Raw genomic sequence first — 17,158 nt, 5'->3', positions numbered from 1 at the left:
GAGCAGTGGGAGCTCACCCCGTCGCGGGGATTCGAACCGCCAACCTGATCTCAGTGGTTTAGACCACAGCATCACCCCCTTAGGACACCCCTATTTTCATCAGAGAAATGTTGGGGGGTATGGAGTTATCTGACCGCTGAGCCATCTGAAGGCAGCCCTGTATAGGGAAGGTTTTTTTTAATGTTTTGTTATGTTTTTATATACATTGGAAGCCTCCCAGCGTGGCTGGGGCAACCCAGTCAGATTGGTGGGGTATAAATAGTAAAATTATAATTACCACCATCATCATTATGGAATACCATGTCCCTATTTTCATCGGAGAAATGTTGGAGGGTATGGAGCATTACATCATGACACAATGTTGTCCCATGGAATTGCATCCAGGAATTGTGGTTGGCTGAGAAGCTTTGGAGAGTCTACCAACTTTTATGGACAGAGGCTCTGTGCCTTTAAGATGAGTTGGAAACCCATGAATCTCCTGACTCCAAACTCCCATTGGCCTCAGCCAGCATGGTTCATGACCAGGGATTATGGGAGTTGGAGTCCCACAATACCTGAAGGTCCACAGGTTCCTCACCCCTGCTTTATGAGAGGCATCACAGTCCAAAATCAACAGGTGAAGTTTTTCTTTGTTATTGCAGGAAATAATCCATCCATTGTTTTCTGCTTGTTGTGACATCAGCTTTTACGTCACGTAGCCTCTGTGGAGGAATTGGAGACAATTCCAGTAAGAACACGAGAAGACGCTGCTGGATCAGGCCAGCCAGATCTAGCTCAGCATCCTGTTCTCACAGTGGCCAACCAGATGCCTATCAGAATCCTGCAAGCAGGACCAGAGTGCAAGAGCAAGCTCCCCTCCAGCTGTTTCCAGCCCCTGACAGTCAGAAGGATACTGCCTCTGACCAGGGAGGCAGCTGATAGCCATTGTTTTAGCCATCAATAGCCCAATTCTCCATGAATTTGCCTAATCCTCTTTTTAAAGCCATCCAAGTTGGTGGCCATCATTCCATAGCTGAACTGTGACACCCCGTGAAGAAATACTTTCTTAATTCTTCAATATTCAGCTTCATATGATGTCTGCAAGTCCTATTGTTATGACAGGATAAAAAGTTTCCTCTATCCACTTCCTCCATGCCATGCAAAATAATTTTGTACATTTCTACCATGCCATCTCTTACTTGCATTTTCTCTGAATTAAAAAGCCCCGGATGCTTGTGGAGAACTTATATAATTTATTCATTATATAAATTTAATAAATAGTAATAATATCGCCCTTCGTCCGGATATCTCAGGGCAGTTCCCAAGATTTTTCATTTTGGTTGCCCTTTTGCAACTCCGCAATATCCTTTGCAAGCTGAGGTGTCCAGAACTGTACACAGTATTCCAAATGTGGCTGCATTCTAAATCTGTGCCATGATATCAACTGTTTTGTTTTCAGTTCCTTTCCTAATGATCTCTAGCGTGGAATTTGCCTATTTCACAACTATGGCACACTGGGGTGACATCTTCATCAAGCTTGTTTTAACAAGTTGATATCCCCTGCAAACTTGGCCACCTCACTGCGCACCCCCAGGCATTATTAATTCCTGGTGTTGTCATTCACTGGCAACATGGGCCCAGCTGTGCAAATTCCCCTTCAGAGAGAACCATGGCAAAGGGCTTCAGCTCAGTGGTAGGGTACATGCTTTGTATCAAACATGGGTGGCATTGTGGTCTAAACCACTGAGCCTCTTGGGCTTGCCAATCGGAAAGTCGGCGGTTCGAATCCCGGCAACAGAGTGAGCTCCCGTTGCTCTGTCTCAGCTCCTGCCAACCTAGCAGTTCGAAAGCGTGCCAGTGCAAGTAGATAAATAGGTATCACTGTGGTGGGAAGGTAAACAGCTTTTCTGTGAGTTCTGGTTTCCGTCACAGTGTTCCGTTGCGCCAGAAGCAGTTTAGTCATGTTGGCCACATGACCCGGAAAGCTGCCTGTGGACAAACACTGGCTCCCTCAGCCTGAAGTGAGATGAGTGCTGCACCCCATAGTCACCTTTGACTGGACTTAACCGTTCAGGGGTCCTTTTATCTTTTACATGCTTTGTATCCAAAAGGTTCCAGGTTCAATCCTGGTTGCATCCAGGTAGGGTCAGAAAAGACTTCTGCCGAAAACCCTAGAAATCTAGGTGAACCCAATTATCATACTTTGGCTGCATTCAGACAGCAGTTTATTCAGTTTCCCAGTCATTTCCCCCATTGTTAATTTCTGCATTGTATTTGAGCTTTCACATAAAAAACACTTCTGGCAATCTATTGGAATCTCAAGTGGAGGTTTAGCCCTCATTTCTGTGTATAAAAGAAAAGGAAAGAAACATGTTGTAACGCCATTAACCCAGCAAATTCCTGGAGCAAAGTGGCGAAATGTGGGGCAGTATAGCAACACGCAGTTCTTTCCCGCCGATTTTGTCAGGGGAATATAGAGGGAACAGAAATGCACATGTGCAAAAAAGCATGGAGGGTTAACAACACGTCCCATGACATTTGTCGTTGTGTCCACTGGGGTTGATGAAATGCAAGGCGACATGCCTGTATATCAGTCAAAAAACCACACTTCTACAACACAACCGGCACTGCAGTGTAGAAAGAACACTGGAAAGTGGGACAGAAGTACTAGCATTGTAATCTGGAAAACTAATGTGATATTCTCCGCATCTGAATGTGCCATTGGAATAAGGTGGCTTCCTTGGATGTAGAAAACAAAGCATGCCTTGGTGGATGAGCTGCAGACCCCCCAAGTGTCCATATTTTCCAGGGGCACCTCCAGATTTACAGAAGCTGTTCCAGTTTCTGATTTGATCCTGGAATGTCCTGCTTTTCCTTAGGATGTCCCTATTTTAATTGGAGAAATCTTGGAGAGTAAGGAGTTATGTGACCCCTGAGCCAAGGAGATAAGTAACTATACAACCTTTAGAAGACATCTGAAGGCAGCCCTGCACAGGGAAGTTTTTTGTGCTTAATGGTTTATTATATTTTTAGATATACTGCAAGCTATCCAGAGTGGCTGGGGCAACCCGGTCAGATGTGCGGGATATTATTATTATTATTATTATTATTGAATAGGATGTCCCTACTTGGAATGGGTGGGACGCAGGTGGCACTGTGGGTTAAACCACAGAGCCTAGGACTTGCAGATAAGAAGGTCGGCGGTTCGAATCCCCACGACGGGGTGAGCCAACCTAGCAGTTCGAAAGCACGTCAAAGTGCAAGTAGATAAATAGGTACCGCTCCGGCGGGAAGGTAAACAGTGTTTCCGTGCGCTGCTCTGGTTCACCAGAAGCGGCTTAGTCATGCTGGCCACATGACCCGGAAGCTGTTTGCTGGCTCCCTCGGCCAATAAAGCAAGATGAGCGCCGCAACCCCAGAGTCGGCCATGACTGGACCTAATGGTCAGGGGTCCCTTTACCTTTACCTTACTTGGAACTACAATGCAATAATGGTTCTGCTTCTTTGGGCCTTGTCAAACTGGATTTAAGAAGCAGTCCAATTGCCTTTTACTTGATGGAGTTAAATCTATTTGGGGAGGGCAAGCTATGCGGCTGGGAGCGGAGGTGATATGCTCAGGTGTACAGCAGGTATGTGCCTCAAAGGAAGGAGGCTGTGTTTTAGGCCTGATTCCAAGCAGAGATTTCCCCCACCTCTTTTGCAAAATGAGTTCCAGGTGAAGCCAAACAGCTTCGTTCTGAGGTTAAAAGAAAACATGGCAGAGACTTGCGAGCAAGGAGGAGAATAGCCCGCGACAAAAGATATTTATTTTGGCCTTCCCATCTTATAAACTCCACATTTTAAAACAAGCCCAGGAGCTATCAACTAGCAGAATCAGAATGAAGTATACAAAACAGGCAAGTCTTTGAGGGTTTTTTTAAACTGCTTTGAGGTTTGCGCTTTAAGCAATCAAAAGGCATATAAATCATATTAAATAAATAAACAAATAAGCTAGCTAGCTTATGAAAATATGCCTAATTTGCATAATTTATAAAGGTTGCAGAATTCATTCTTCGTGGTACAGAATGTAGCCATTTCAAGGCACAAAATACCGTATACAAACTCCTGTACATAACAAGCCCCCCAACTTGTAAGAGCTCCCCTGCCTCTCAACCAGGGCTGTATATCTAAGGCAGTTATGTGGAGACAAAAAATAAAGGGGGGCCCCCCCACAGAATGTGGCAGTAGTGGGCAGGGCTCAGCTTCTTGAGAATTTCAGCTTTCTTTTCAAAAAGCAAGTTTCTAGATCTCATGGCTGCACAGATGTGCTTGGAAATGTGAGAGCAGAGATATGGCTGAATAAGCTTTTCAATGCTTAGGAGTCTTGACTCCAGTAACCGGCCACTCTGACTAGCAAAACTGGAATAAATGTTTACAAAATAGTGTGCTTGTGCCTGTGTGTGTGTGAATGATGCAGAATAAATTGTATTTAAAATACATTGCATTAACTCAAACCTACATCAATGTATACAGTTTGCAGAAATCTTCCCCCCACCCCTCTTCTTAGTGCTGAATTTTCTTACATGGATATCACTCCAAACTCTGGCTTTTCTTGTGATTGGGGCTGGGGAGATGAGATTCCCTTGCAGTTTACATTAGTTGCATGAATCGAGGATTTGGCTCCATAGACTACATTTCTTGGTCTGGCTTCATTGTTTCTGTTCATTGCCCCCCCCCCCGGCCCCCTCCCTCTTTTTGCCTTGTCCACTCATTGAATCCAAAGCTATGAATGGCCATGACTGTCTCTTCCCTAAGGCTGTGCTGGCCAAAGTGAAGCTTTGATCTTGGACTGCAATTATATAGGTGTTGCTCTAATAATATGTAATAGAAGCGGTTTTGCAAAGGGATGGGCAGCAACTGCTGTGAGCCCTGGACGAGCCTCCCAACGTCCCAGGATGTAAACCACAAGTGACAATATTTGGAGGGTGGGGCAGAAAAGAAACCAGGGGAAATCAGCAACGTGGAGAACCAGGACGTGGATAAGCTTGTGTAACCGGAGCTTGGGAACCCCTCCCAGGGCTTTGGGAACACTTAAGTGCTCAGCGCATGCAGCCTGCGGCACCTGCTATCTGTGCCAATGCAGGACCAGTTGCGCAGGAAAGAGCAGTACAAAGGGGGCACCGCAATGTACAGTTAAACTATGGATTTCACTCCCATAGGAGGCAGAGATGTCCGCCAATGTAGGTGGCGTTAGGAGAGGATTAGACATGGCTATCCTGGACCACTGGGATGCTGGTGGCGCTGTGGGTTAAACCACAGAGCCTAGGACTTGCCGATCAGAAGATTGGCAGTTCGAATCCCCGCGACGGGGTAAGTTTCCGTTGCTCGGTCCCTGCTCCTGCCAACCTAGCAGTTCGAAAGCACATCCAAGTGCAAGTAGATAAATAGGTACCGCTCCGGCGGGAAGGTAAACGGCGTTTCCGTGCACTGCTCTGGTTCACCAGAAGCGGCTTAGTCATGCTGGCCACATGAGCCGGAAGCTGTACGCCGGCTCCCTCGGCCAATAAAGTGAGATGAGCGCCGCAACCCCAGAGTCAGCCACGACTGGACCTAATGGTCAGGGGTCCCTTTACCTTTATCCTGGACCACTAGCCACAATTTTCTACCTCTGCTGTCAGAGCCATTATGCCTCTGAAAACCTGGAAGTCAAGGGCTTAGTCAGTGTGATGGCCTGGGGCTCGGGCTCAGGCTCGGGCTCAGAACCAGAGGAGTCTCAGTCTGCATCGGATCCTTTGCCGCAGGCGGCGTCTGAACCAAGTCTGGGGCCTGATTCTGAAGAGCCCCAGTCTGCACAGGTTCCCCTGCGACAAGCACCAGCTGGGCCAAGTCAGGGGCCTGAGCCTGCCCTGGCTCCAGATGTGGGGATTACCTCGTTGCCTTCAGCTGGGCCATCACTTACAGCTGCTCCACTACCAGTTGGGTCCATAGCTGTCAACTTACAGATGTTAAAATAAGGGACCAGCAGCCTCGAAAATAAGGGATCAGCAACCAAAATAAGGGATTTTGCTATTGTAAAGCGTTACATACATTGGTAGGATTGACAGATGCTGTCAATCCGGCATGAGGCGGTTGCGGCACCGCGGCGGCCACTGAAGAGCCACCCTTCTGCGTCCCTCCCCATCCCCTTCTCTTCCTCCTCCCTCAGGCTGCCTCCTCAGCTGCCACCACCGCTGCCACCTCCGGGCTCGCGGGTGGTGTGGGCGAGAGTCTCTCTCCCTCTCCCCCCCCTCGGGCGGGGAAGGGCCGATGGAACTCCTCGCGCCAGGACAACGGCGCCAGCGCGCTCTCTCTCGCGGCGGAGGACCCCGAGACGCTGCTTCCATCCTGAGCTGGGCAAGCATGAAACATGGGAAATCTAAGGGACATCATCAATAAGGGACAGCAGCGGGATACGGCACTGGGATAAGGGAGTTTCCCACCAAATAAGGGACGGTTGACAGCTATGGTTGGGTCAGGAGAGGCTGAGGCGGCCTCTGGGTCTAGTAACCCACCTACATCTCCCGAGCTGCAGAGACTCAAGTCTGAGAGAAGGAGAGACCAGAGTACTCGCAGGAAGAGTGCTCGCCTTTGGGCAAGACAGGGTGGTGAGTCACTGGGGAATCAGGACCGGCCATTACCCCGACAGAGATAAAAGACTGCTGGACCCTGCCCCAGGTTGCGGGAGCAATGTTGCTGTTTGCCAGAACCTGCTTGTGATCCTGTGCCTGACCTTGCCTGGTTTCCTGCCTCATGTCCTGCCTTGGCCCTGTTGGACTGACTCCTCACGGAACCCTTGGATTTGGGACCGGACCTGGACCGCATTACTTGGGTTACTCCCAGACCCAGCACAGTCAAAGTGGTGCATGCTCTGGTTATCTCCAGCTTGGACTACTGCAATGCGCTCTATGTGGGGCTACCTTTGAAGGTGACCCGGGAACTACAACTTATCCAGAATGCAGCAGCTAGTCTGGTGACTGGGAGTGGCCGCCAAGACCACATAACACCGGTCCTGAAAGACCTACATTGGCTCTCGGTACGTTTCCGAGCGCAATTCAAAGTGTTGCTGCTGACCTTTAAAGCCCCAAACGGCATCAGCCCAGTCGACCTGAAGGAGCATCTCCACCCCCATCATTCTGCCAGGACACTGAGGTCCAGCGCCGAGGGCCTTCTGGTGGTTTCCTCACTGTGAGAAGTGAAGTTACAGGGAACCAGGCAGAGGGCCTTCTCAGTAGTGGCACCTGCCCTGTGGAACGCCCTCACAAAGATGTCAAGGAAATAAACAACAATCATACTTTTAGAAGACATCTGAAGGCAGCCCTGCTTAGGGAAGTTTTTAATGTTTGATGTTTTATCGTGTTTTTAATATTCTGTTGGGAGCCGCCCAGAGTGACTGGGGAAACCTAGCCAGATGAGCGGGGTATAAATAATAAATTATTATTCTATTATTATTATTATTTATTATTGGTTCTGATCCCTCCCTCAAATTTTGCCCCAAAGATCAAGCACCACTCTTATCTCAGCTCTGCAAGCAGAGGAAGGGCACATTCTGCAAAGGATGAGAGCAGATCCAGATCTACTGCGATGCAGGCAGCAGCACTAAAACAACGTAGGAAGAGATTTAAGGAAGAGTCCCTGGCAACCCTCTGGACAGAGTAGCAGTAATGGGCATTTTCCTTGTGTCCCTATTTCTTGGAACTCTGCTGAAGGGAGCATTGCACAACTTAGTTTTCCAAGGAAGAAAGCAATCAGAGCCAAATCTAGAGCAAAATTAAAAGGAGCCAGAGGCAATGGGAGGTGGCAATAACATTCCAGGGCAAGAATGTTTGCTTGCGGATCCAGCCTTGCCAAGAGGCCAGCATCACTCCAGTCCTTACATGTGGCTTGGACCACTTTCTTAAACTATTGATAACACAAGTTACACTGAAAATCATACCTTCCCTTTTTTGGAACGAGCAATTATTTTTGAAGAACAGGAAAGAAAAACCACACAGCAAGGTTATTCACGGAGAGAAAAAGAAAATATTAATTTGAAAAAAGAATAATACTAGCAACAATTATTTATTATATTTATTAAAATTGTACGCCACCCTTCATCTGGAGATCACAGGGCAGTTCGCAATATAAAAATACAAAACAGCAACACAATATATATATAATAAAACAAAAACAAACCAACAAGACCCCTTCACACAAACACATTTAAAAGACTGTAGAATATTAATCAACCAAAGGCCTAGTTGAGAAGGAAGGTTTTTGCCTGGCGCCTAAAGATATTGTTTTTAACACTTGATTGGAAGCCGCCCAGAGTGGCTGGGGTAACTCAGCCAGATGGGCAGGGAATAAATGAATAAATAAATAAATAAATAATATAATATAGTGAAGGTGCCAGATGAACCTCCTTGGGGAGAGCATCCCACAAATGGGGAGCCACCACAGAAAAGGTTGCCACCCTCCAGATCTCTCATGGAGGAGGCACACGAAGAAGGGCCTCAGATGATGATCGCTGGGTCTGAATGAAACTCACTTATTACAGTATTTAGTACAATATGGATGAGCATGTGAGACAGTTAAATAGTCTGAGGAAAGAATGACTCATTATTGAGATGGTTTAGAAGTCTACATTAATCTGTCAGAATATTAATATATTTAATTGGGATACGGGCTTCCACATAGGAGATGAATGGAAACTATAGTACTGTAACATCTTTTCAAACACAGATGCACTTGTTGAATGAGGTTGTACATAACTGTGGTCTCTCAAATTCTAGTAATCCTCTGATGTTTCTAGAACAAGGATTAGGAACCGCAGGGTAGCTCAACAGATATTCCCCAGAAAGGCTTCAAAAATCCGAAATGTATTTCTTGAAAAACTTAATTGTAATTTTCACAATAGAAACAATAACAAAGATGCCACACAAAACAAAAGCTCAGTATTTGACAATGCAGTAAACAGCATAAACACTATTCCGAAGTCCAGTGAAAACGCTGCATAGCCCAGTGCCTTTACCAGCCAAAAGAGCTTATATGATGTAGGCCAGCCCTTACTGACCATCTTAGACATATATGCCCGAGAGGCAGTGTGGTATAGTGGTTAGAGTGTCAGATTAGGACCTGAAAGACCAGGGTTCAAATCCCCACTAAGCCATGAAGATCACTGGGTGACCTTAGGCCAGTCACTCTCAGCCTAACTCACCTCACAGGGTTGTTGTGAGAATAAAATGGAGAAGAGGAGGAGAATAACGTATGCCACTTTGAGCTCCTTAGAAGAAAGGTGAGATATAAATCTTATAAATAAAGTAAAATAATCAGTAAGTAGAAGCAGGGGATCAGTACTCCAGGGAGTATAGTGTTTGCACATACACACTCCCTCGGCACCTAAATTTTTCCAGCCCTTGTTCAGCAGACTTATGCACCCTGAATACTATTTGGGAATCTGTGCCAGGAGGTGAGGCCTGCAGGAAAACAATGCAGGTTTTCTTTGATGGACCCATGCAAGGGCAAAAGACCCCCAAGATGCTTGTTTTGCACACATTCTCTCATGTGCGATATTACAGCCACCTCCTGCTATCTAGGCTGGGGTTGATTGAATTATCTCTTTTCAACAGTGTTTATAAGCCTGGGACATTTCCAGTGATGGGGATTAGGTGAGACCTAACACTCTGCCGGGGTTTAGCTCCTGCTGGGGCTAAGCTGCCTCTGGATGTGACAGAGCCACAAATCACAAGAGGCAAACCTTTGTTTCTTCTAATCCTTTGTTATCCAAGGGTGTCACTGGCCTATGCACTCATTTTCCCTCCTGCCTGGCTAACCCTGCACATTTTGCCTCTGAGGAATCTTTCGTTCCCTCCTGCTCCGATGCTGACCTTTTCTTCTTGCCTCGCTGCTCCCGCAGCAGCAGCTGAATGAACCTGTGAGTCAAGGGGAGGCGGCTATCCAAAAGGGCAAGGCCTCAGCTTGAAGATCACGTGGGTGCCAAGCCTGGCAATTATTCTGTTCCACTTGGCACCAGCAGCGAGGCTTTGTGAGCAGCCCAGATTGAAGCAAGCTCTGAATTAGAGGAACTGAAAAGCGAGGGATCCAGCTGAAAAAGATCTTGCAACATCCAGGGCTTACGCAAGTCTGTCCAACTATAGCGAGTTTAACTAAGGCTGCCTAGACAACTTTACCTTTAAAGCACGTTCAAATCGCACGCACCCCCCTCAGAAGACTGTACTAAGTCAGGGGTTCCTGAGAATTGTAATTTTTTGAGGGGTAAACTACAGTGCCCAGAATTCTTTGAGGGGGGGGAGATGTGGTTTGAATGTGCTTTAAATGTACATGTGTGTACGATCAGCCTCGATCAGGAAAACCAATATACTCTAAAGAAGATACTCCCTCCCAGGGGTACACTGTCCAGAGTGGTTTAACTCTCAATCGCTTTCCCCAGGAAACTCTGGGATTGCAGCCCAGGGGGTCTCCTTATATGTCTCAGGATACTGAACAAACTATAGCTCCCAGAATTCTTTGGGGGAAGCCATGACTGTTTGAAGTGGTATCATGGAATATGGCCCGTGGAGGGTTGGCCGAGTGTGACTGCCGTTCTCATGTGAAAATAAGGTTGGTCACCCCCACTGTAATAACTGCAGGACATTGGACCTCCTTGGATATCAAAAGGTTAAGGGAAAGGGAGGATGATCTTTCTTCAGGAGAGCAGAGATGTGTGGGAAGAGGTTGCTGTTTGCACTACTCAGAAATGAAGGAGCTGCTGCAAAGCCAGGCTTCTTGTCTGTGAAGGGTCCTGCCACCATCATTTTGGTCTGCCAGCTCCTTTCTTTCTTCACTCTTAAGTAGCAATTCAAAGCAGCTGAGCTAACGCTCTTTTGCTGCTTTGTGAGCGCTGTGGCGCTATGTAGTAGCCCTTGGATATTGTGGGCAAAGACAGAAGGCCAAGAAGGAACACAGACAGACCCTTGCAAGGGCAATGAGAAACTAAACCCCCAAAATTTTAATAATTCTGACAATGAGCAAGCAGCATAGAGGTTCTTGTAAGAATGGTAGCACTGTAGGAGGGATGGGCTCCCTTTGCCCATCATGGGGATCCAGGCAAATCTACAGCCTTACCACTCCCTGCAGCTGGTCCTGACTGTTACTGTATTTGGTGAAAACAAAGCTGTACACAGATCAGAACTGGAATAGAAGTCTTATGGATTCATCAAAACCCTGCTAGCGGGTTTCTTATGGCTACTGCTGAAGACAGGATGCTGCACTAGATAGGTCTCTAGGTTGATTCAGCTTTCCTTATATTCTAAAAGGGAAGGGCTGTTGTTTAGTGGCAGGGCATTTACTGTCAGGAGCTCGTCCTACTCTCAAGTAGGACCCTGGCAGAGACACATGCCCAACTGGCATGTTCCCTCCCTCCTGGTCGATCATTCAGGTGCTTCAAAAGCTTTCTTCTGCCCGGACATCACAGCGACCGATGTCAATAGACATTGGCACACTAAGGGATCTGCAGAGTCTTCACAGCTTGCGTAACAGACCTCAGCAACTCAGCATTTTGGCTAATCTACTTTATTTACATATAAACACACACGGAGCACTGCAACATGGCTCCCTCTCTCTCTAGCATCAGACAGCAAAGGGAAAAAGAACAAAGGACAACAGTGTCACTTCACGGAACACAGTAACACAAACATCCTGTCTCTGTCACTTCCCATTCTGAGGAGCCAAAACATACACCGTCATGTGATAGACAACAATCCCATGACTGCAATCATGGAGCAGGAATTCTAATATTTACTGGCATTTCCCTGGCATTTCCAGATAGGGCTTGGAGAGATTACTGTGTCTGTTGGAGACCCTGCCAATGCAGTGAGCTACATGGACCCAGGGTCTGAGTACTATAAGGCAGCTTCCTAGGTTCCTATCTCCTGTTGTTGCTTCCAGGGGACTCATGGAATTAAAACCGTCTTCATCTGAGAGAGACCTTGTGATGCTCAATAGCCTGGAGTTCTTTTCATGTTTCAATTCCTGCACTTTCTCCAAGGAACTCAGAACAGAAGTAGCATTGGACCAGCCAAACTTGCCGTTATAGGAGCCGGTATGCGGTACAAAAATAATGGTCTTTCCATCCCCCAGCCTTCTCTTAAGCAACTCTCCTTTCAAGTGCAAAACCTTTACAGGTTTATAAATTAATCAGTATCGTGTATTGGCAGGCAGTGCTTAGGGCCAAAACTGAAAACAATTGCAGATGAAAGGCTTATTATGCAACCGTGAATTCCGAGACAAATTATGTTCCATGAGCAGCGTTATTAGGTCCCCCCCCCTCTCAGTCATAAGATTCCCCAATGGGCTTTTTAAAAAGAAAAACTAACAAGTGGGAGCTGTGGAAGTTCTGAGTTTGATCAGAGCGGCCAGCTATGCTAGGGAAGGGAGGTTAATTCTCTCTGTGTTTGTTTTTTACTAAAAGCAAGCATGGGCAGGCAGCTTCCTATGTAATGATGCCCACCTCTTAATTTCAAGCCTTTTTAAACCACCCTCTTCATTTGAAAAGGCTCTTGAAAGTGGCTTACCTAAGATCCATAAGAAGGCAGACCCTTTTAGGCTGCAGATTTGCAATCCAAAAGGCAGGGGAGAAAGGAGGAAAGGGAGGAGGAGGGAAGAGGAAAACAAGCGTCAATTCTTTAAATGAAAATTCTTTTAACAAGTAATTACACATTTTTGCATTTAACGTGTGTGTTACCTCCTAGAAACTGTGTAAACACTGGAAACTTTGCCTTTTACTCATTATCCACACTTACATTTTCTTTGCTATTTCCAGGCACGGTTCATGTTTTAAAGGTCTGTGTCAGAGCTAAGCACCCCCTCTTTTTTTGTTTCAAAAACTTGAAACAAACGTCAATCTGCAGAAAACCAGAATTGACATTTGTTTTGATTGAGCATTAAAGAGCATGTTTTCGTGGGGAAAGCTCTGGGATAAAATAAAATAAAATGCTCTGAACAGAACTTTTAAGCATGGACCTGTGCCTGGAAAAAGCAAGGCCACAGGTAAGTGTGGCTAAGCCCCCAGACCATTGGTCCATCCATCTCCCTCAGAACTGTCTGCTTTGTGCAGCAGAAGCTCTCCAGGATTTCAGACAGTGCTCTCTCTTCCAGCCCTTCCAGAAAATCCCAGGCATTGAACCTGGGTCCTTCTGCATGCAAGGCAGCTGCTGCTGTCACTGGGCCACAGCCCTTCCTCCTAAATTATGCTAGCAGAGAGATCTGGATGAGATGTCCACGAGCTCCCTAATCTGATAGCTTCCAGCCCTTGTGCCCCTAGGGGCACTAGAGGCTCCCACCTCCCGCAGCACGCGGAAGAACAGCGAAAACAGCTCTTCGCCCATTCTTCCCCAAGGAACCCGAAAATCCTTTGCTTATATACGGACAGACCCCAGTTGCCTCGCTCGTTTTGTAATCTGCCGCCACCTGCTGGCCAGGTTCATCACCTGCATCCCAGGAAGGTGTTCTGGACGAGGGAGGTTTGAGGAGGGGTGTGTGTGTGTGTGTGTGTGCGCGCGCGCGCGCTTGGCATTGTGTTTCCATTGCATGCTCGCGGCTTCATTATGACTCCCCGGGGAGGGTGGTGGAGAGCAAGGGCATCTATGCCCACTTCATTCATCGGGAATCAGCCTGATCGCCGCAGATCACAGCCTTTTGCAGCGTCGGGTTGGCGCAGGTGTCTGGACACAAATCTCTCTCTCCCACGCCAAGGTGCTGCTCCAAACCCAGCGTGGGCGGAGCCTGGATTTTTTTGGGGGGGGGGGGCGGCAGGACTTTTGTTGGGAGGGGGGACCCAGAACGGACGTGATTGTTCAGTTAGTTAAGTATTTCTATTGTCTTACTTGATCTACCCCCCCCCCCGACTGCGCCCCTGCACCCCAGCGCACAAATTCTCCACCAGATGATTCAGAGAGGGACAGGAAGGCGGGAGGGGTGCTTTCCAGACGGGAGTTTTAGTGTTTGATCAGCGGCTGTGCCCTTTTGGTAAACGGAGAAGAAAGAAGTGAGAGGCGTTTGGTTCCTTTTTCTAGATAACTCTTTTCTCCAGGGCCTTTCCGTACGAAAAACCAAGCAAACCCCGAAGTTTATCCGGTTCTGAATCAGTACCAGGATATTCCTTAGTCTGCAAATGGTGGATGGAGTTGTCCGTGCTTCAGGAGAGCCATATTCATATGCAGTTCCCAGTACTCATACTCGTTAACCCTGCCCTCTCCTCTGTAAAACATAAACTGTAAGCTCATCGGAGCAGGAATCTCTCTTTCTGCATATCCCTCAAGCTTGGGACCAGTTTACTTGAAGGGTCGCTTTACGCCATTTGTGCTCACTGGCACCAACCTTTAGGAGTGCCACATAATGTTCATTCTGCTTTTGCAACAAATCAATCCTTCAGAGTGGCAGAACCTACTCTATGGAACTCCCTGCCTGTTGACATTAGGCAGGCATCTTTGCTGTATTGTTTTAGCGCCTGGTAAAAACTTTTGTGTTTTCTTTTGGCAAGCCTACCCAAGCATGCAATTCTAACGTGCCATTTTATTACATAGATTGCTGCTTTTATTTATACTTTGATAAAACGTTGTGTCTTATTTGTTTGTAATCTTTGCTTTTCTTAGTTATATTTAATAAATGTCTGAGAGACATCAAGCTGGAAGGGATCCCAGGGACATTTGCTCCAGCCCCCTGCAAGGCATCCATGACAGATGGCCATCCAACATCTGCTTATAAACCTCCAATGAAGGAGAGTTCACAACTTCCTGAGGGAGACCGTTCCACTGTCAAACAGCTCTTATTGTCAGAAAGTTCTTCCTGATGTTCAGTCGGAATGTCCTTTCTTGTAACTTGAATCCATTGGTTCAAGTCTTACCCTCCAGAACAAGAGAAAACATGCTTGCTCCATGTGACAACCCTTGAGATATTTTAATATGGCTATCATATCTCCTCTCAGTCTCCTCCTTTCCAAGCTAAACATACCCAGCTCCTTCAACCGTTCCTCATAAGGCTTGATTTCCAGACCCTTGATCATCTTGGTTGCCCTCCTCTGCACACGTTTCAGCTTGTCAACATCCATCTTAAATTGTGGTCCCCACAATTGGACAAAGTTTTCCAGGTGTGGTCTGACCAAGGCAGAATAGAGTGGGACTATTACTTTCCTTGATTTAGACACTATACTACTTTTGATGCAGCCTAGAAGAGCATTAGCTTTTTTTTGCTTCTGCAACCCACTGTTGCCTCATATTAAGCTTGTGGTCCACCAAGACCCCTAGATCCTTTTCACATGTACTGCTAGTAAGCCAGGTGTCCCCCATTCTACACTTGTGCATCTGGTTCTTCCTGCCTAAATGCAGAACCTTACATTTGTCCTTACTGAAATCCATGTTGTCAGTTTGTGCCCAGTTCTCCAATCTGTTAAGGTCATTTTGAATCCCGATTCTATAATCTGCCTCAGGTGGCAGATGCTGTTCTTGAGCCCCCTAGCCACTCCCCTCAGTGGCAGATCAAAGCTATGTGTGCTAAGGCCGGTTATGCATCCCCTAAACCAGGCACAGGGAACCTTGGGCTCTCCAGATGTTGCTGAACTACAGCTCCAATCTGCCGCAGTGTCACAGCAAGCAAGGCCGGGGATGATGGGAGTTGTCAATTAGTCATATCTTTAAAAATTCAGCATCTTAAAAAGCAGAGACATCACCTTGCCAACAAAGGTCCGTATAGTTAAAGCTATGGTTTTCCCAGTAGTGATGTATGGAAGTGAGAGCTGGACCATAAAGAAGGCTGATTGCCGAAAAATTGATGCTTTTGAATTATGGTGCTGGAGGAGACTCTTGAGAGTCCCATGGACTGCAAGAAGATCAAACCTATCCATTCTGAAGGAAATCAGCCCTGAGTGCTCACTGGAAGGACAGTTCCTGAAGCTGAGGCTCCAATACTTTGGCCACCTCATAAGAAGAGAAGACTCCCTGGAAAGACCCTGATGTTGGGAAAGATGGAGAGCACAAGGAGAAGGGGACGACAGAGGACGAGATGGTTGGACAGTGTTCTTGAAGCTACCAGCATGAGTTTGACCAATCTGCGGGAGGCAGTGGAAGACAGGAGTGCCTGGCGTGCTCTGGTCCAGGGGGTCACGAAGAGTAGGACACGACTAAACGACTAAACAACAACAACAAATATCTGGAGGGCCAAAGGTTCCCTACACCTGCCCATAACTAATCCTGCTGCCAACACTGGAGCAGGATTCAGCTGCCAGTCCAGTTTTTGTGCACATGGATTTGTGTGCGTGTCTGTTTGTCCACCTTGTCCTTTGCCCCAGGCAGCGAAATACCTTCAGCCAACCCTGACCTTTCGCTGTTATTTTCAGGAGAAGATTGCATGAGCAATGCAAAGAATAACGAGAATGGGAATTCACAGGAACACTGAGTTGTGGGCGGAACAGAAACAGAAGAAGTTTGTGTAGGCAACAGTAAGTAAGCAAAACATGCCGTGCTCTCACGTCTCTAAAATCACCCCACTGCCCTCCTGGAAAATTTTATACTCTTCTCCTTCCCTGAAAATGTCAGATTTTACTACAATCTACATGTCGGAATACAGGAAACTGCCTTTTGCCAAGTCAGATCATTTGGGCATTTAGTGCAGTATTGTCTCTACCATGATGGACAGCTGCATTCCAGGAATTCCAATGAGGGTCTCTTCCAGTCTGACCTGCAGATGCTGAATATTGAACTTGGAGCTTCTTGCATGCATAGCAGGCACTCTGCAGTGGAACTACAGGCCTTCCCCACTGGCTCAATGTTATGTTTTGTTTAAAACAGGGACGTGGCCAAAAAAAGAGAGAGAACACAAATCTGCACATCATTTTATATGCTAGCTGATGTGTAATAAATGCAAATTTAGAAATGATTACTGTGATTTAAACATAAATACAATACATGATCTCCCCCAGGTTAGGACTCTGTACATTTTGAGCACCCTGCCCTGGCAAAGAATCCTGGGAACTGTAGTTTGTTAAGGGTGCTGGGAATTGTAGCTCTGAGGAGGGCAAAATCCCGTTTCCAAGGTGGTGGTGCTTCAGATGTGTTTTAAATGCATGGTGTGAACATAGACAATTTGTATAAGAACATGCGTTGTAGGGGGTTGGACTAGAGGGTCTCGTGGT

General features: G+C 46.8%; 1 long non-coding RNA gene across 1 annotated transcript; it reads left to right on the top strand.

The window, feature by feature from the left end:
- Window positions 1-13,616: 13,616 nt before the first annotated feature.
- LOC308480714 lies at window positions 13,617-16,901 on the top strand. Its single transcript, XR_013988251.1, has 3 exons — window positions 13,617-13,725; window positions 16,364-16,465; window positions 16,563-16,901. It is a non-coding gene; the product is annotated as an uncharacterized lncRNA (long non-coding RNA).
- The last annotated feature ends 257 nt before the right edge of the window (window positions 16,902-17,158 follow it).

Source organism: Podarcis pityusensis (assembly GCF_964106645.2).
Source record: "Podarcis pityusensis genome assembly, chromosome: 6".
In the NCBI taxonomy this organism is placed as follows: Eukaryota; Metazoa; Chordata; class Lepidosauria; order Squamata; family Lacertidae; genus Podarcis; species Podarcis pityusensis.
Note: the sequence above shows the minus strand (reverse complement) of the source record. Positions and strands in the feature narration are given on the sequence as shown.